General features: G+C 32.9%; 1 protein-coding gene across 5 annotated transcripts in view; it reads right to left on the reverse strand.

The window, feature by feature from the left end:
• conu (Rho GTPase-activating protein conundrum) overlaps window positions 1-21,875 on the reverse strand; it is a 233,453-nt gene that overhangs the window by 117,005 nt on the left and 94,573 nt on the right. For 2 of the 5 annotated variants that reach the window (XM_075373515.1, XM_075373489.1), the window contains one exon: window positions 18,491-18,556. The exons of the other annotated variants lie outside the window; for them this stretch is intronic. The gene's annotated coding sequence lies outside the window, so the exon portion shown is untranslated. The remainder of the gene's footprint in view (window positions 1-18,490; window positions 18,557-21,875) is intronic. 5 annotated transcript variants of the gene reach the window in all.

Consider the following 21,875-nt stretch of genomic DNA (forward strand, 5'->3'; position numbering starts at 1 on the left):
ATCTCCAACTTGGATGGGTATAAGACATTTCTGAGAGTGACTAATTTCCCGATGTTCACAAAATAGGTACTGTTCGGAATATCCCCTATGGCGACTACTACGATGTCTCAATGTAAATTAATTGCCCGCTTTCTATCAGTTTTTCTATATACTCGTAGTATCCCCCACAAACGTAATGATTTTTTATGAATTCATTCTCATCAACTTTCTAGTATAGTCATATTCTCCCTTAGAATAGATCGTAGCAGAATTTTGTAGAAAAAAAGGTTAAAAGAAAATCATAAGCCATCGAATTTACTGTTTTTCAAAATTTGATCGAAAACACGAACCTTCAGTACTTGAGAAACTTTTTATATAAATAAAAAATGTATTGAAGGTAGTAGCAATAAATATGTAATTCCATTCGTATACATGAAAAAAGTATCTATTTCTTGTATGAAATATTTACCTGACCATTACGAAGTAAACATTCAACAGCACAAACAATGGTGGGCTCCAGAGTACGCCACTGAAAATGCGGATGAAAACAAACAAAAATTTAAGTCTGCGAATTCTCTGTCACTTTCACACTAAAAAGATGTCTTCTGATTCTAGTCTGTGTTTTCTCTTGATAAGGACCTTTTAATATATGTTTATTCTAAGCACGAAAAAAGAATAGTAGAATAAAAGAATAATCGACAGAATAAGAAGAAATGCACGCGAAAAAGGAATGCCGATTTTTTCATTTTTAAATAAATATTAAAGAAACATAAGATAAGCCTCACATACGAGATTTATTAATTTATTAATCTTCAGATACGCTTAATACATAAACATAGAAAGCAGCTATCTAACAGTTCAGATTTAAATTGAACTAGTTTTTCGGATTTTCGGAATGTCACATGGGTCAATCGATCGATCTACCAATAAAAAAGAAGTATAATCGAACATGCACGCGGTGTACAGCGAGCATGTTATACGTAGAATGTTCTACTACGCTCGAACTTATTGCAGGCACGAAGTCAAAAGAATATTTTATTAAAATAGTCTCTATGCTACTTTCACACAAGCGAAAAAACGAAAATCTATATTCCAGATTATTCTACATGTTTCAGTAACACTCTTAGTTGCATAATCGATTTTAAAATAACAGGGAACAGAAAGCATCAAAACTAGCAAATACCACTTAAAACAAAATTGTAGTTCGTTACTAAATAATCCTATAAACTAAAAATACTAAACTACTTTCATAAGTAACGGAAAACGTTAGCTGAGAACACCCGAATTAAATCTCTTTCTCTCTCTCTCTCTCGCTCTCTCTATCTATCTATCTATCTATATATCTCTCTCCCTCCCCCCTCTCTCTCTAAACACACATAAGCGTCCGATCACTCACTCACACTCTCTCTCCATTCTTTTATATTTTGCTGGACAATTTTGGGACCACCAGAGATAGAAATAAAATTTTAATCAGTTAGCAGTTTACAGATAGTTATGTTGTAATTACCGTAAGTTCAAAATGGGCAATGTAAACAATGCATGTAATTAAAATCTAGGAAATACTATTACAAAATTATAAAAAGTTTTTCGTTAAAATTTGAATTATCCCTGACAATCTGAAGGTTACATCAAAGTTGAAAAACCTTTAACCGTTCGTAAAATTTCAATCGATTCAACGATTTGCGAATAATATAGGGCAAAAACTTATCAACATAAAACATACGACTACAGTTTGAATTTAAAAACCACCCTTTTGAAGTCGATTATAAATACGAGTAAATAATAAACCGACTAAAGTCTGTATTTTTAGCTCAAAATAATGTAAGAGACACAATTTTTTTCCTTTGATTTTACATTCACTACCTAGAAAATAGTAATAATTTCAACAGCAACTCGCTATCAATAATAGGAATCTTTCAACAAACTGATGAATAACATCGGATCTGACAAATACACTGTACTACAATAGAATTTGCAATAGGTCAAAAAAAGAAGGTTTGCCAAAAAGAATTATATTTCTGCAATTAATTTTTTATAACCATTAATTACAACAGTATTGATTTTTACTTACTTGGCATATTTCTCTAGGCATCTCAGATTGCTATTCCGTGCGCGTCAAGCACACTTCCCATAATCATGCCATGGTCACGCAATAATTCCTTCAGAGAATCCGGTTTCTTCAAGACCACTTTACTTTTAATGATACAATGTTCAAATAATAATTTTATTCGTATTATTTTTCTTTTTTATTTTCTAAAGATTTTAATTCTCATTTGTGTGTTCGTCAAATAATATTAATTTTATTAATAGAAAAATGTAAAAAGTAAAACGTTCCGTTTTTCTTAAATTTTTTTTTTGTCGAACAACCACAGACAATATCATCCGTTCAACGTACTACAAAAAAAAGGTGTATATTCGAATCAGCTCAAAATAAACCACATAAAATATTTAAAAAAAAGGTATGTATACAAAAATCGCCTAAACATTCATCTTCCCAAGCTATTCTTCATTATTTTTAAAAATTCAAATTTTTACTAACAAAAAATTAGTTTTAGCAAACATACAAAGTTCGTAAACTATTATAAACACAGCGTGCTTATTCTTTCCTTTATGTTTTAATCCGTTTCATTAAATTTATATTAAAGAAAAGAATTAAAGATCTGTTTAAAATTAATGACAAACCGATTTTTTAATTAGTAAAGTTATATTCAACAGATACGATAAATAGTAATGACCGTGTTTTAATCTCCTTAAATCATTCCGAACGAGAATAATAACAATCATCGAATAACTATTTCATTAACGTATATTAACGCCACGTATCTAGTAATTATTTATTTTAATCGAACAGGCAATTTATAGCCACATTCCAAACAACTAGAAGTAGTGTATATGCTGTTACCGTATGCAGTTTTAAATTCTTGCAGTAATATTAACGATTACTCTCCATTTATAGTGAAATAGCATTGAAATTTAATGTCAAGTTAAAACCTTTCCGTTTGTATAGAAACAAAGCAGAAGATAATTCAGTATTTAACATTTATAATACCCTTATCTTTCATAAAATAAAGTAGAAAATAAACAGAGAAGTAATTTATATAAATTATAATTATTATCGGACCAAGGACAAAAAAATTACTCATAACTGCAATTTATATATTATTAATTAGAATATTCCTTCATTAGTAAATACGGTTAATAAAGAAAATTATAATATTTATTATGAAAAAAATAAAATACTAGAAATAATATGTTTTATTAGCAATGTTTATTAGTCGAACGGCGACATTTATATATATATATATATATATATATATATATATATATATATATGTGTGTGTGTGTGTGTAATAAAAAACAACAGTTATTAAAATGATGAAAATGTGACGTAATATTGTAGCCGTTTTAATATACGCAAAAATGTATTTTTTAATAGATCAATTATTCAAGTCGCATCGTAAATAACATATATATATATATATATAAGATATCGTCGTCACAGAATTCACTCCTTACTTTAAAGTGGTCTGCCTAGTTGCTACATTAATTAAAACTGCACTTCCTTAGAAGAGAGATTATTTAAAAATCAAATATTTCTAATTTTAAGAATCTGACCCCTCTGGGCTGTGGAGCATCCAAGAATTCTACCGGAGAATCTACCGCTGGTCGTACAGACGACTAAAGGGGCAACTGTCATCCCACCCGATAATCCTTGCATTCCTAATGCTGGTTATTACCCTGTTTCCCTTACCTTCCCTATAAATATCCCAGAACTATTATCCTTATCGCCGACCCGTTTTGAGTAAGCATGGCGATTATGCTCTAACCTTCAATTATTGTTGATTATGATGGATGTTACTGAAGTAAAATGTTCCGGATTAGACCCATACTCGGATCTCCGGGTGGATCATACTGCAATAACGACCAACAGAAAAAGCAGAAAAGCAGGAATTTGTGGATCTGTACTTTCAATTGCCGCTCACTGAACAACGATGTGCGATTAAAGAAACTAAAGGAGGAATTGAGAAGTGTTAAATTGAACATTGCTGTATTAGTGAAGCTGGACGGCGAGATGAAAGTTACCTGCTGTTGCAATCTGGTAATATGTTTTACCACGTGGAAAATTCTAATGTGAACACAAATAATGTTGTGTTTCTGATCAATAAGAATATTAAAGGTAGAATCATTAAAGTGGAGGGTATAACATATCAGATCGTGTAGCTGGGCTTGAGATTCAATTAACAGAACGTTACAAATTTCTGATAACATGAACATATCTACCAACACTGAGTAATGCAGATGAAGAAGTCGAGGCAGTATATGAAGAGATTGTTAGGTTTCTGAAAAAAGAAACTGTCACTTTAAAATGGTTATGGGGAATTTTAATGCAAAAGTGCGTCCCGGGCAGCACGATGATAGAGTAGTGAGAAAACTTGGCTTGGGATTGAGAAACAAAGAGGTGATAGTTCAATTTGCTAAATCTTATAATAAGTACATCATGAACCCTTTCTTTAAAAAATATCCCAATAGACGATGGACGGTAAATGATGAAGAGACCGAACCAAATGAAAGTCGCTGAATATACTGAAGTTTGTAGTAATATTAGAAAGAAAATTAAAGAGGATAGATATCAAAAACCACGAAAGACTTGTGAGGTTGGCTATCTAGAATAAGGAGGGCTACAGTAACGTTAAACAAAAACTTTTGTTGGGGAAAAGGTAACCGTTTGCTTTAACTGACAATGGCAAAATACTAATAACCAATACGGACATTCTACACCACATAGAAAAATTTTATGAATGCTTATGCAAGGAGAAAGATAACAATTTGAAAATACCAAAAGGTGAGCACGTGTACCAGAAATCCTTCCTGAGAGATTAGAATGGCAATAAGAGATACGAAGATACGTAAGGCAGCAGATGGACTAACTGCTGATACATTGAAACTGACAGGGAATGAGACAGACATCTATTTGGCCCGAATCTTTACCAGATGGCTTAAGGATGGATTTGTACCACAAATGGAACAAATCATTAATAATTTTCCAATATAAAAAAGGTAACGAAGTTATAAAAAATTATCGCCCAATATGTCTTCTTCGATTGTGTACAAAGTGTTCATAAAAGTCATTAATAATCCAGTAAGTAATAATACAGTACTAAGCATCACATCCAGGTACTACGTGAAGTGACAAGTTGAACAAAAGAGTACTGTGCGAGTCTTTACCAAACGTTCGTCGATTTTGAAAAGGCATTCGACTCGTCATCATTCAGCGGTTATGAAAGTCCTACTAACCTTGGAAGTAGATACGGAGTACATCGAAATACTGAATAATACTCGTATCTATAAAGAGTCGTCAGCACTAGTTAGTGTTGGAGAAAATACCAACGAGTTCAAAATTGAAAGAGGTGAAACAAGGTGACTCAAAATTTCCAAAGATATATATAGCGGTCCTAGAAGTGGCATTTAAAATACTCAATTGGGATAAAAGTAGTGTGTAGAGATCAAAATTAACGGAGAACAACCGGCGAACCTAAGTTCTCCGATGACAATTAAAATAAATTAAAACCTTTTTTTTTCTCCTACATCCCTGGGCCGGACATCCAGTTAAGTATACTCGGCCCAGGGACGTGGCTTTTACTCTAAGGCGGTCTTCCCACCCGCCGGCTTTACACCCGGTACGGCAGGTCAACTCCCCCGGTACAGATCTTCTGTTTGCCTGCCTCTAATTCCCACCAAGGGGGCCAAGCCCGGCTATGCCGTTACCCCCCCCCCCCCCCCCCGACAGGAACCGGGTCTCGGTCTTTATGCCTTTTCGCCTCTAACCAGCGTGACCAGCACAGAGGGCGCACGCACGCCCAGAACCAGCCCCGCCAGCCGGGTCTAGGTCTTTTCTTTCCCCGCGATTTCTCCTCTGGAGTCCCCGTCCCCTCATTGAAACCCGCACACCAAGGCATGCAGGCTCTCAGAGACGCCCTTCCCTATCACAGAATACGCCCACGGTTCCCCCGTCATGACTCCTCTTCTTTGGTTCGAAGAACTGTGCTAGCAAAGTTTTTGAAAACATTCCAATTTTGCTCGTTGACTAGCGCCCACTCAATTATATTGTTAGCATCCAAATTGTTGTCTACAATAAATTGTCTATATTGTCCCCACCTCCAGCAGTCAAACACCGTGTGATTCACATCGTCCACCTCCTGGCAGTAGTCGCAATAAGGCGTATCTCTTCTGCCAAATCTTTTAAGGTAGTGTCCAAAACACCCATGACCGGACATAAGTTGTGTAATATAAAAATTTACTTCACCATGTTGGCGGTCCAACCAAGCATCCTGATTGTGTATGAGCCTTCTGGTCCAGGCCGCCACATTGGCCTCATCCCACGCCTCTTTCCACCACTGTCTGGTCATTGCTTCAGCCTCAGCCCTACTGCGCCCTTCCACTCTTAGTTTCCTACTAACCTGCAGGTCTATCGGCGGAACCGACGCCAAAACACACGATGCCTCATATGACAATGTTCTATAGCCAGCCACCACTCCTAGTAATGTCGTTCGATGCATACTTCTTAGCTTCTCTTTGTTCCTTTGCACTAATTGCCTCTGCCCAGACAGGCGCCGCGTACAGCGCTGCAGACACCACCGCAGATGTTATTAGCCTCCTTTTAGATGCCCCCGGTACTGTGTGCTCTGTAAATAACCTTCTTATAGCTTTGATAGTAGGTACAACTCTCTTACACACCTTATCGATGTGCCCACCAAACTTGAGGCTCTTATCTATGGTTACTCCAAGGTATTTAGTGCTGCTGACCTCTGTTATATCCTCTCCACAGATCGCAACTCGAAAGCTACGAAGTCTTCTTCTGCCCGTGAAGAGGATACACCTGCTTTTGGCCGGGGACACCTCCATGTTGTTGCTAGTAAGCCATGCATCTATAAGCTGTAGAGAGCGGTTTGCCTTGTTCTCCACATCATCCAACTCTTTGTCTTTCACAAGTATTGCAATATCATCGGCGTAGGTAACCACGTCGACTCCTCCCGGATACGGTAACCGTAGCACTTGATCATAGAAAATGTTCCACAACAGAGGCCCTAAAACGGACCCCTGCGGGACACCTCCAAAGACTTGAAATTTCTCCACTCCCTCCACTGTACGGACCTCCGTCCATCTCTGTGCCAGATAGTTGTCTACCTGATTCAATAAGTAGTCGCTTATGTTCATTTGTCCAAGCGCTGTTATGATGGCCTCCCACGGCACCGACCCGAACGCATTTTTTATGTCCAGTTGGATCATCAGCGGGATCTTTCTGGTCCTCCAGAAAGATTAAAACCCTTACCAATTCATAACTACACTTGCAATTCAAAATATTTTTATAAGCAACCGAACTATAATAAACCACAATGTTATCTCAAATGACAGAAAGAAACTGAAGGGCATCTTATCTAAAAGTACTGGAGAAAAATATTTCTAACCAATATTGCTTTTATTTTAAGTGATCGTATTTATGGCCTCTCTTACATTGCAGGATAAATACACGGAGCTATTTCCATAAATATTTATTGTGCTGATGATAAGAAACATCGTAATCACACAAATGATTTATAAACAATATCGTAATCTTCGCGTCCGCGATGATTACGATATTAATAGTTATTATTAATAATTTATGATGTTAATAAATCATACGGCTACATTTAAAATAATAAATAATATTCTAATAACATTATTTTCTTGTTAAAGTACTTTGATAAATTAAATGCCTACTCATAAACAGCTGTAAAACATTTTATACATATATATATATATATATATATATATATATATATATATATAGTATATTAATCATAACGGACGGGTTATGATTAAAAGGGGAAGACAATTCACACCACACAATATACTGAAAAAATCGAACCAGTACGAAAAACGATCAATAAAACTGTAATATAGGAGCGAAGATGTCTTCAATTGAGTAACTACCAGCTGCGCTTGTGGACGAGTAATACTCCGTTATTCTTTCATAGCTTGTCCAGAAGCCAAGAACTCGCGGCAAATTAATAATTAGTATTTCCATCAATTTATTTAGTAGTAAATACAGCATACGCAAAACGTTAATTGAATACAGCTGGCCGACATAAATATATCTTTACCGACATAAAAATACTTTTGTACTTGTATATATATTTTTAATATGTTTATAAATTAAATATAATTCATTTTGTTCGGTGTATCTAATTTATTTTGTATCATAATAAACAATGTACGTATAATGATTGTGATTTTTTAAAAATATATATGTTGCTTTTAACTGTAAGATACAAAAAACTGGCAAACAAAATTGATGTACCGATACGTAATCGTTTTATATCTCCAACAAATAAATTAAAAATACAAATGGCTGAATAGTTAGTCGCATAATACGTTGTTGAAGAGTGAAGGTCACTAATTCACTTCAAAGACAATAAAAATTACATGTAGTTTTATTTTAATCCCCCGTTTTGTCAACTTCTGTTTGTTAAATCGGCCATTTTGAAGATTATAAGTATTTCAGTAAATAATGGTTACTTTGACAAGGTTTTAAATTATTATATTCATCGTGTTAAGCTTAATAAAATATAAAAAGCGAAGTATAAATTAAATATAATTCGCTGAAAATGTTTCGGTTAATTTAGTATATACATATGATATTACTGTTGACAGAAATGCGAACGCAGTATTTGCAACACGATTTCAAAAATCTCACGTACATTACATTGTAGAGATATTGACATTATATTCAAAGATTTGGCCTCCATAGGCCGCAGACCTGATGACCGAGTTTGATAATTGAACTTGAACCTATTTTCACTGCTTGATTAAGATTGCCTGGATCTGATTGAGATTGCAAGTTAAAAGTTTTCTGAGTAAATTTCATAAAATTTCAAGTCCTTAATTTTATTACTTTTTTTTTATTATTTAAATATTATTACTCGTATATTTAAATACGTATTCAGGTTTTTCAGTTAGCGAGTTCTGTTTTTAGTGCTTTAGGGTTTATTTAATGTTTTAGTCCCTTTTATTCCGAAAAAAAAAATTGAATTTTTTTCTGTACTCAATCCTCAGAAAATAGTTAACTTTAATTTTTCTCAATTTTAAGTACGTTTTAAAATGGAATACTCGAACGAGAAAGTTTATGATCTGAAGGAGATACACTCTTACCTAGATTCCCGACGTCAGCAAAAAGGTGGTTTTGGTCGCAAGACTACTAGCCGCCGACCAGCTTAAATGTGGTAACACTGAGGGAGGAAATCAATTTTCTCGAGAGTTGTAAAGATGTTGGTCTCTTGACATTAAAACCTCCGCAAATCGCTTGAGAATGTAAAGCGTAACAAAGTTGCGGAAGTTTTCGTCGGTTGTCAAAGACATGCAAGTTCATTCGATTTGGTTGCGACAAAATCTTCTGTCAGTTCCCCGAAAAATCCTTTTGATTTGCTTGGTGACAGACACACGAGAGACCTGTCCGGCTTTTTCCAGCCTTGTTTGGAGTCGGACTATCTATAATGTGACTTAAATAGTAAGATCGACTGGTCCTCTGCCTTCTGTACTTCACGAGGTAGAGGGTCTATCTGTAGACTTTACTCTCGGAACCTATTCTGTTATTACGAATGCCATCAACAAGCTGCTGGAACACCTCTTCAGTGATGAAGCACAAATCGGGAGGTTCAACCCCATAGAGTTCAACCAAGGGTGTAATACACCAACATCCTTTACCAATTTCGGCGTTTGAAACAAGTCAAAGGAAAGTGAACGGTCGCATGAGAAAGTGCTAAGATACAGCATTGTTCTTATGAGTTTCCAAATCCGGCAATCACGCGCTGTATGTACACGCATACAGATTGCATTTCAATTCGGGTGGCAAAGCAGTTCTTGCCGTTGGAAATCCTTGAGAAAGAACATTTTTATAAATGACAGAGGAAATCTTTTTCCGTCTATAAAACGATTCCTCTCTTAAATTTCTAACATACTTCCCATGGCAGAACTCCGTCTATCTGTAATATAATAAATAACAAATACAACTCTTTCTTATTGTAATAACAAAATTAGCTTCATGAAAATTTTTTTAACTTTATTACTGCTTTTCAGAAGTTCTGTTACGAAAAGCCAAACATGAATTTTAAATATTTTAGGGTATTCATAAAATTGCCGATTGAGTAGATCGACTTCCCGTTAATGATAATGATTAATATTTAAGTTACTCATAGGAAATTTCTGGGGGTTTTTTAGAAGAAAAACTCTATAGGAAACTGATTTTATTTGAAACAAAATAAACCATATTATTTTGCTTTGAAGTGTCTTACAAAACAAAAGCTTGTCTTCATTTTACATACTTATTAGATCTATGTAATTTCTTGGGGTTTCCTCAAAAAGTTATAAAAAAGTTTTCCACTTACAAAAGCATATCTGTTCATTGTCGAGCGCTCAAATATCACGTAGGCCGATATTTATTAAATTAAAATTTGTTAACTTATCCTTGTATTTATAATGTATAATATTTGCTAAAATTGAATAGTCGTTTATTCTTAAAGAATAATCATATTTATTTCTAACAAACGAAACAAAACTTCTGTTTTCAGACAACTCGACACAATACATTGCGGCTTATGAAAAAAGATCTTATTATGCTTCCATTGTAATTTTTAATAAATCAACGAACTATTTAAAAGTTTTCCCAACAATTTATTTAACATACAATTAAAAAATTTCTTTTACAGAAACAATATTACTCTGATGATGAATTTTTAAATAATTTTAATAAAACAAATTATTTAAACCCTTTATTTTCTTCCTCGCTAATCAACGTATACATAAATATTTGCTCAAATAATCTTCATTAACGTCTTCTGAATTGCAATTTAGTTCGTAGTCATTTTTTATATATTTAGTTTTTACAATTAAATGACAAAGGAAATCTTTTTCCGTCTATAAAACGATTCCTCTCTTTAATTCCTAACATACCTCCCATGACAGAACCCCGTCTATCTGTAAATGATCTCATATTTTAAAATTTCATTTATTTGTATTTTAAATAATTAATACGACTTTTTATCACACTTATCTTTCTATTTTTGCGTTTTTTATGATGCTGCTCTGATCAAGATTTTTAACACCGATCCCTTGATCCATTCAAGCAAATGTCAATTTTTTTTTTTTTAACCGTGGAGTAGGTTATCTACCCAATTCTGACGTGATGTACACAACTTATTATTATCTACGTTAAAATAAAACATTTTTATTTATTCACAAAAAATCAACTTTCACTCATCGAGAACTTGTATAATATTAGTAGATCAAAGAATTGAAAACAATAAGTAAATATGTTATTCTTTTTATTTTAAAATGATACACAAAATTTAAAAATACTTTTTTTGGTTTTAGAGAACAAAAAATATATATTGTCTATAAATATTCTGCTATATCTCACTTATCCGGTTAAAGAAGATCGATTCAAACAAGAAAGTTGTCAAGTAGATTGCAAGTGAATGCAATTAATCTAGCGTACCTACTTACTTATATCAATTATAAATAGTAAGAAACAGTTGTTTACGACAAAACAACTTCAAGTAGGACAAAGAAAAAAATTACGATACATATTAGGCTATACAACTTTAATTTATCTCTAATTATATTAATTAAATATCATACAAAAAAAAAATACACTATTAAAGAAACTCGTAAGTAACATAAGGATAAAAACACTCAAATAAATATATAGTCTTTTAATTTCAATTTAAATGTATATTAATTGTTTATTTGACTATTACAACTACAATCCCTGAACAACATCAATTTTTAGTTTTCTCTAAGGCATTTCCAATCGATTTATTATCAACGAAACCAGAAAAAAATTTTGATGTAATATTTTTTACGTAGTACATTTTTGAAGAAATAAGAATGATATGTATTTTTAAATTACCTCTATAATCGGACCTAACATTTATATAGCTAAACTATGATGTTTCATTTACGACTTCCAAACATTATATATTTACTGCTGCTTTTATAAAATATTACATTAATAAACAATCAGTTAGCTGACGAAAACTAACATCTAATGATCAAAACGTAAAATATAATAAATTAGAGGAAATAAAATAAAAGGAACAGGAAAAATCAATCAAACTCCAAAAATGTATAAGTCTATTAACTCTATTAACCGAAGGTTTCAAATTTGTTACAATCACTACCGAAACCTTGAGTATTACAATAATAAATTAATTGCACTTACGTGTTTCACAACATTTAGAGTAATAATTACGTATTAACCGCTAAAAGGGTATTATACTTTGATAAAAGGCGATGATTCGAATCCGGCACAGATACACTTGATGAATGACTCCAGTCAATCCGGGGTGTAATAAGTGATTAATCTACATCGATTTGGTAAAATAAAATTAAGGACGTATCCACGTTATATTTCCTTCTGTACGACTGGTGTGAACTATCGGTGGCTTCTTTGCCACCATTCCCTTTCGTACTTCTCTGTATGGAGCCTTTGGTCCACCGGACAACTTTACTTGTAATTAACGTTTAAAGAACATTATTTTGATAATAATCCAGGCTTTAATAAAAAAAAAAATCGATTACAATATAACGAACTGATTAAATACTGAACTTTATTATTATTATTTCAACGAGATAAATTAACGTAACGAAACTATCGAATAAAACCTAGTAACGGACATCAACAGCAAAATACTTAATTTGAATGGCAATTTTTGAAATAATCTAACCGCCTAACGAATGAATGATGAATGTACATTTAATCGTAACAGCTTGTTTGCCTCTACATCCTCGGTATCATTTCAGATCTCATTATATTTAAAATTAACTGATGTCGTTCCCAGAAAAAAAAACAAATATTAAAAGATAATAGCTAAAGGTGCCACTTCACGATCTTATTACTTTCAAACACAGTCTCTTTTCCAGCGCAAAAATAAACAATAACGTAAAAAAAAAGGTTCACGTCGTTATTACCCTTAATTCATTATAAGGGAGTATATTCATGGGAAACTGTTAAATAAACGTGCTTGAAATTTAATTCCAGAATTCTCCTCTAATCACGTTTAAAGTGACTTGTAGAACCAACTATCATTAGAATAATTGTTATATTCATCACATTATTTATACTTTAAGTGCTAGCATAAATTGCCAAACTTTGTCGAGGCTATCATTAACTATCGTTAAAAACACATATTTTCCACAACAAAAAAACTTGTTTGAAAAAACTGAATTTAAATTGAATTTTCATCTTTTATTTCGTTTGATAAAAATATAAGCTAGTAATCGGTTAAAATAAAAGAAAATAATACCAAAACATAAACGAACGTAATGACGTTTAAAAAAATTATAGCAAAACGAATACGATGTAGTCGCTGATAACTTTAGTAGAGGCGTATACGGAAAGTACCATTTCCTTCTACTACCGCCGCAGCGTTGCGATCGCAGGTCTCAGCACGCGCGCCACATTTTCTCTTCATTGGCTTTCGATAGACGCCATTACAAGTGCAGGGACATTAATTCGCAGAATCTTATTAGTATTCGCTCTTTTAAAACATTCGAGTCGATGAAGAATCCTGCCGATTGAGAAATCAGGGCAATTATTCGATTTTTAAAGGCGATAAATGTCAAACCAGCTGACATTCATCAGCAAATTAGTGAAGCTCAGGTGAAAAGACTGTGAGTGATAAAACGATTTAAAAATGGATGCGGCAGTTTAAAGAGGGACGCAGTAATGTGCATGATGAGCAACGGAGTGGGCGCCCTTCTGTCGTGAATAACGAATTGGCTGCAAGAGTAAATGAAAAAAATTAGATAAAATCGACGGTTCACAATTTCTTCGTTATTACTTGAATTCCTAGAGATTTCAAAAAACGTTTTGCATAAAACAGTAACACAAAACCTAGGCTACAGTAAACTCTGCTCTCTGCTGGGACTCGGTCTTTAATTTAACCCCAACCTGATCTACATGCATTCTATATATATGATATGTATTATATTGATATTATTGTAGATCAATATATATGTAATATATATTGATCTTTCTCTTCTTTCTTTTCCTGTTTAGCCTCCGGTAACTACCGTTTAGATAATTCTTCAGAGGATGAATGAGGATGATATGTATGAGTGTAAATGATGTGTAGTTTTGTACATTCTCAGTTCAACCATTTCGAAGATGTGTGGTTAATTGAAACCCAACCAACAAAGAACACCGGTATCCACGATCTAGTATTCAAATCCGTGTAAAAATAACTGGCTTTACTAGGACTTGAACGCTGGAACTCTCGACTTCCAAATCAGCTGATTTGAGAAGACGCGTTCACCACTAGACCAACCCGGTGGGTAGCGATTATACCCTGCTCAGCCTTTCCGGTACGATAATGAAGTGACGATTTTTGAGCCAAATATTGATTGGTGACGAGATTTGTATGTCTAACATCTGCGCAGAATCCAAACAGTATGTATGGAGTGGCGACACACAACATCTCCGAAAAAACAAAAGTCCAAAACCACCATTTCAACACAAAAAATCATGTGCACCGTCTTCTGGGATAAGAAAGGCGCTTTGTTGGTCGATTTCTTGCCGACCAGATGGGACGATAAATGCTTCACTTTATTGTAATAAACTCTCCTTAAACTGCGCCGTGCAATCCAATACAAAAGAAGAGGCATACTTCAGTCGGTGGTTCTGTTGCTTTATGACAATGCTCGTTCGCATGCTGCCGGTAATATTCAAAGTGAAATTGAAAAATTTGGTTGGTTGCAACTGAAGCATTCACCTAATAATCCTGACTCGGGGACCGAGTGACTACCACCTGTTTCTCAATCTCATGCGACCCCTTATGTTCAGCGCTAAACGAGAAGCCGACCTGAAAAATGCTGTACAATAAGGCTTATCTTTTTCTGGCGGCGCCATTCTTTGAGGAAGGAATGAAAAAACTGATGACAAGATGTGGAAAGTGCCTTATTAATGGTGGCAATTATATAGAAAAGTAGTTTGCTCTTCCATGTAATAAAATTAATCTGTTAAAGGTTATGAATATTTTTTAATAATAAAACCGGATACTTACTTTCTGGATACGCCTCGTAGATGCGACTTAAAAATAACATTTACAAAAATTAATTATAGCTGTACAATAATTAATAATTAAAACTCCATTCGCAATCGCATTTAATAACAGCAGCGTTAAAATCAGTCACACATCAGCTTACACAAACAAAATAAATAAATATTTATATTTCATCTTATCTGAAGAATTCAATTACGACGCGTCTGAGAAGGTCACTAGTCGCTATTGTTTTAATTCATTGTTTAAAGTCGCGAATGACGAAGATGTTTAACTGAAGCGTGCTAAACGTTCAGTTGTAAACAACAACTGCTTATAAAACAACCTTCACACACCTAATGCGTATATCACACGTACAAAAACACATAAATCGAGGTACGGCCTTCGAAGAGTTAATCACAATAAAGGGATGTATAGGATGAGGAAGTATTTACAGTTTAATTAAAGTTATGAGAAAATTTTAACAAATTAAGACGCAGAATCGATGAATCTTCAACGAAGGCGTGAAGTTTTACTCAGTTCTTCCATGTATGATATCCCTTATGAACGATTAAAAATTATTTTCGCCGGTGTAAATAAAAATTAAAATAAAATTGGTGGCAACAGACCAAAGTGAAATAAAGAATAGTCGCATAAATTGTTCAAATACTTTGCATTACATTGTGATTTCTTCAGTTTTTGTCTAAAAAATTTGGAAAGTAAGATAAATAAATTAAAAAAATTAAAGCAGGCATATATAAAAATATACGTAATGCAAGCATCACTGTTACCGTAAACGAAATAGTATACTAATGGTTTTGCTATTTGAACCCAGTATACGACCAAAATATCAATATTTATAACAACAGAAATAAGAATTTAATAAAATGAAAGTCAAACATGGTAGATGATATATACTGAAGTAGATCTGTTCCGAAATTATCTAGCATAGAATCAAATGAATTTTCTTAACGAGCCAGATTAATTTCCTCCTTAAATACAATCGATGAATAAAGTTGTCAGTCATTATTTAGCCTCGCAACAGAGTCCTTGTAGAATTATAAACAAAAAGAAAAATGTTTGGCAAAATAAAACTGATAGATTACTATATCTTCAGATATCTAATCCACCTTTGTTGGTAAGGAATCCGGAGGCTGCTAAATCTCTTGTTCATGCACAGAAGAGCTTTTACCGTTTAAAAATATATATTATCTTCATAAGAAAAAAAGTAACTGCACAGAGGGGTTCAAAATCACGTGTGTATTAAATGAGTTCAACCGAGTCTAAAACGAATACCAGCATTCTTCGCCGCAAAATATTTAAATGTATTTCTTTCATTTACTGCAGTAAAGTATTTACATCATTCCCCTAAATAGGTGCAACCGCATTTTCATTCCACTAATAATCTAATTCTGTTTTAAGTGCAGTTATATTATTATTATTCGACAGCAAAGTAGACGAATACAAAACATCACTGTAAAAATGAGGTCTTAGTCGACTTAGCGTCTAGTATATTCACAGAAGCTGACTACACAGAATTTCAAACAACCATGACGATAGATACAACAGAATTTAGATATATAATGTGTAAATAACCAGAGACGTACTCCAACAGCGTATTACTGAATAACAGTAAAATTAACCACTAAAGATAAAATATATTTCACGTCATTATTACATCTATTTGGACTTTCCAATTTTTAATAAAATACTGTATTAACAATGAAAAAGCTACCGATTCGGGGAGTTCACGATGAAATTACTGGACCAAACACCGTGCGATTTCGATGCACATAAAAAATGCTTGTATGTATTTTTAATAGAAATTCCCGATTACCGGAAAACTATCGGTTCAAAACCATTCATATTGGCTAAGGACAATGGAAAATATAAATTATTTAAAAATTAGTAGGAAACATTTTTTTCTTTAATTTATTTGTGCGCTTCACACAGACATAAATTCGACTAAGTAGTCAAAAGAATACTTACATTTATTTTTTCTTCAGTATTTTAAAGAAAATTGCAGTAACGAAGTAAAATTCCAAAGGTTAATAGCAAACTAACGGATGAAAAAAATAAGGCTAATATTATATTTTTACCTTAATTACGAAGCGAGCTATTTAACTCCAAACTAATCGGAAAAAATAAGGACTACTATAATAGTATATGTGATATTAACTTATGTATTTTTACTTGCTTTATTTTAACTCACAATGTTTTTTTCAATTTTTTATATTCATGTTTGTCCTCAAATCTTGTATCCTTAATTTAACATACTTCCTGACATTGCCGATTGATGAAATTTTGCACAGTTACTAAGGTCAGGTGTCAACACAATAATCCACCATTACTTTTGCAAACATCCTCCCGTACGGGGGTAAATTAAGGGTGCGGGTGTAAAAAATTGTAAAATCTGCAAAACGGCTATGCGGGGCTTTAAATTCAAATTAAACTCGTGCAATGTATGGTAATAATTTGATTGATGTACGAATAAAAAGTATAAAGCAAGTTTTTAAAAATCTTTAAAAGTTTTTTTAATATTATAATAACATTATAATTTTTATTATCTAATTAACTTTAATCGAAAAATGTATTTTTGTTTGTGTTAACATTAAACTTACTTAAATTTATTGTATTATTAATTTTATTAAAAAGAAAATTATTCATATTTACTTGTTTATCATTATTTTAATAGATTTTTCTTCGGTTTAAAAATGTTATTTCATTACTGTATTACAAAGAGCTCGTTTTTTCAAAAATTGATTTATCGGTCTTTGATTTACGACATTTTTTTATTACATGTCTCCTACATAACTCTCGGAAACAGAACACTTACGTTTCACTAAGGCTTTGTATACCGGTTGAAGGTAAGACTGAAAATATCAAATGACCACACATTCACAATTTAAACAAATTCACATATACCTTTGGGGAAAAACCCCGTCATTGGCAGTAAGTTCAAGAAATTAGGAATAGCTTTACTGTTAATAAAATATTTTACAAGCGAAGGTGATTTTTTAAAAATATTGTTTAGACTATTAACTGGGCAATATATTTATCAATTTAATATACAAGCCCGTATTTACAATTTTTTTTTTCATTTTCCGATTATTTTCACGCTCTCAAGTTCTAGGATAAATACTACAATACTTCAAGGAAGTGAGATAATTCATAGTGTATAGGACAAAAGAAAGATGGCGTACATCACGGCACTTACATTAAAACCGGAGATTATATCGCGCATATTTATATACGCGCGAACAAATAAAAATTATTCTTTTATTTTGTTAAATTTCATTTTTAAAGTTATTGAAGAAAATGTTTTAGAATAAATGAATGAGAGGGTACAATAATAATAATAATGAATGCGTGCGAAGTTTAACCCAATTAAATTATTAAAGCTACTGTTAAGAAGATTTAAGAGACTTGTAACTTACGAATATCATAAAAATCGTTTAAAATCCCTGTCAACTTCTACCGAGAAAAAATGCCAACCTCGCTACCTGAAACCCATATATACGTTTCCGTACAGATAAAAAAATTAATTTATAACGACTTCACAAATTATTTAATAAATATATAATTAATAATTATAAATTAAAATTAATTATCTACAAAGATCATTTAAAAAGTTATAAACATTAGTACAAACCTAACAATTAAAAAGTTGCAGAAACAGCAAACGGATGACTAGGCGTTTTAGCCTACTTACTCGGAAATTATGCAATCTCGTATCATTTTTGATTATTTTAGCATTTATAAATTTTTATGTTTGCAAAATAAAACGCACAATTTCCAAGCTTAATAATTTATAATTATAGATTCGGATGATTTATCTTCTACGATCTATTAATATATATACGATAATTTTACACCCATTCAAATAAAAAAATAAAATTGCTATTTTTAAACGACATCTGTCTATAGCACTGATCATAAGAACGGTCTCTTTCCTAAATATTAATTAGGCCTATAATGTACAACCTTAACTTACGTCTCATGTTTTAATAGTACGGTACAAATAACAGCACGTTTTAAGAAAATCACATTTTTACCCATATATGAAAATGATAATTCAATTGCGATTGACCGAAATCAACAATTTGAACAAAACTACGCTTCAAATGCGTTAATTTCATGTGTAGTACAATGGATGTAGATCAATATATATTAACCCACCGGGTTGGTCTAGTGGTTAACGCGTCTTCCCAAATCAGCTGAATTGGAAGTCGAGAGTTACAGCGTTCAAGTCCTAGTAAAGCCAGTTATTTTTACACGGATTTGAATACTAGATCGTACTATACCGGTGTTCTTTGGTGGTTGGGTTTTCAATTAACCACACATCTCAGAAATGGTTGAACTGAGAATGTACAAGACTACACATCATTTACACTCATACATATCATCCTCATTCATCCTCTGAAGAATTATCTAAACGGTAGTTACCGGAGGCTAAACAGGAAAAGAAAGAAGAGAAAGATCAATATATATGTAATACAATAATATCAATATAATACATATCATATATATAGAATGCATGTAGATCAGGTTGGGGTTAAATTAAAGACCGAGTCCCAGCCACTGGGTGGGGGCCCGGTTGCCCCCTCCTGGCGGTTAGAGGCAAGCAACTGACTGACCGAGTCAGTCCCGGTCCCTGGGGGGGGGGGGGGGGACGAAATAGTTAACCCTACCTGGGGATTTGAGGTAGGCGATTTAAAAATCCAACCTGTGAGCCGACCTGCCATGCCGGACGTTCTGCTGGTATGCGCGGGGGGGGGGGGGCGATTTGAGTTAAAGGACACTTTCCTGGACCGAGCTTTACTTGATTTTACGTCCAACCCAGATGAGTAGGAGTGAGAAAAAAATAAGGTCCGGTTAACATACAAAAACAAATTTATTATTAAAACTTGTTTTTAAATACTGTAGATGGATAACAAATAAATCATAGTTTTTCCTGATATTACTGTAATAAATTAATACCATAGAGTGCAATACCTCCAACTAGTGCGTGCGTGCGTGTGCGCACGCATATATGAATGTGTATGTGACGATGCGCGCGTACACGAAAAGAATAAAATTCTCTCTAAAAAAGTCAACAACGGAAGATACCTGACTGAACCAGGTGAGTGATGTAGTAATACAGCTCGTAAATAAATATTATAAAAGTAATTCAGGTAATATGGGTAATTTGACATGGACATTGCTTCTGCTGCCATGTCTGGGTTGTATAGATCCAATCATCTATGTATCGTCTGGTATTAGTCTATCTATTTTACTTGTGAATAAAAAGAAACGGTAGCAAACAAAAAAACAAAACATATTTATAAAAATGCGAGAACTAAAGATGTTCTGTAATGGCTACATACGCGCGCCCACGCACAAGAATTTTACTCCGATAATAAAAAATTTAATGTTTGAATGCTGCCATAGAGAAAATAATTTGCTAAGTATTATTTTCCCCTTGTAAAAAATAATTTAAATGAAAACCAAATACTGTTTACGTTCGGTAATATTATGAAGATTATTCCGGAAACAGTTACGTACAATTAAATATTTTATTATGTTATACGTAATAAATTATACTTTATTAATGAATGGAAACTAACAATGCAGTCTAACAGTAGACTAAACTGTACTTTTACTAAATATTACATAACAAAATTCCCATGAATCCACTTACGATAGCAAGTGGCACCTTGTTCTTGTTATTCGACTCCGTATTATGACCGGCCATAAAATTATGAACGTGAGAAAACCGGTTAAAGATTATCAGAAAATTGACTGCACATTATTATTGCAATTTTTACCGTTCATTCCAGCCTTTGCCCGCAATATGCTAGCTGTATGCTCGCTCACACCGTTATAAGAGGCATATATTACTTTCATGAATTCACGACAAATCATATCTCTCTTTTAAAGACGAGTGGGCGAAGTAAGTAAACTATTGAGAAAGAAAACATTTTTACGTTATTTCAACGCAAGATTAAAAAAAAATTCCAACAGAAAATGCTAATTTAGGAAAGTAAGAACTTAAAATAATAACACACATGTATAAATTTAATCTTAAATCTAATATTAAGCACATTATAAACAAATAATATTAGTTTGGAGCCATTTTTTGATTATGTACCGGACGAAACACTCATTCAATACTCTACTAGATATAACCAGCGACGGCTTACGCAAAATAGCTGAAAGTTATTCTGCGTAAGTCGATTAAAAATTCAAATAATCAGAATGTTACATTACGTAAAATATTTTACACCCTTCAAGAAATTACACATGCCTATTGGAAGAGAATCACCTTAAGCCTACAACTAGCAAGTTTTTTTAAAACGATTTTTACTAAGTAATAAAACACTTAACTAGGATTATTTACATGTAATGATTGAAATTCACTACATTTAGGCTGTTTAAGAAAAGCGAATTCAAATTATGAGTTACTTCCATCGATCTCAATAGAAATAATTTCATGTTAAAGAAGAGATAGAAGAAAAATTCAGTCCACTCAAACAAAAAAACGTTAATTAATGTAGAAAAACAACGATCAGCTCTTTTTTTCATTTCGGACAAGTTGAATAACAGTCAAACTAATCTAAGTCACAAGTCCTATTATCGATTTATAAAAATACACCCGATCAGATGCTTCAAGAATTTTATGTAAAAATAATATTAAAAATTCACTAACTCAAGGATTCATAATGTACTCTTTACAAGTATTTGGATAAAAAAGTTAAAGGATAACAAAAATAAGTTCATATAATTTTTCAGTAGGTGAACTAATTTCAATTAAAAAACTGTTTCTAAAGTGTCTTTGACTAA

This window comes from Lycorma delicatula, chromosome 1 (assembly GCF_047948215.1).
Source record: "Lycorma delicatula isolate Av1 chromosome 1, ASM4794821v1, whole genome shotgun sequence".
Lineage (NCBI taxonomy): Eukaryota > Metazoa > Arthropoda > Insecta > Hemiptera > Fulgoridae > Lycorma > Lycorma delicatula.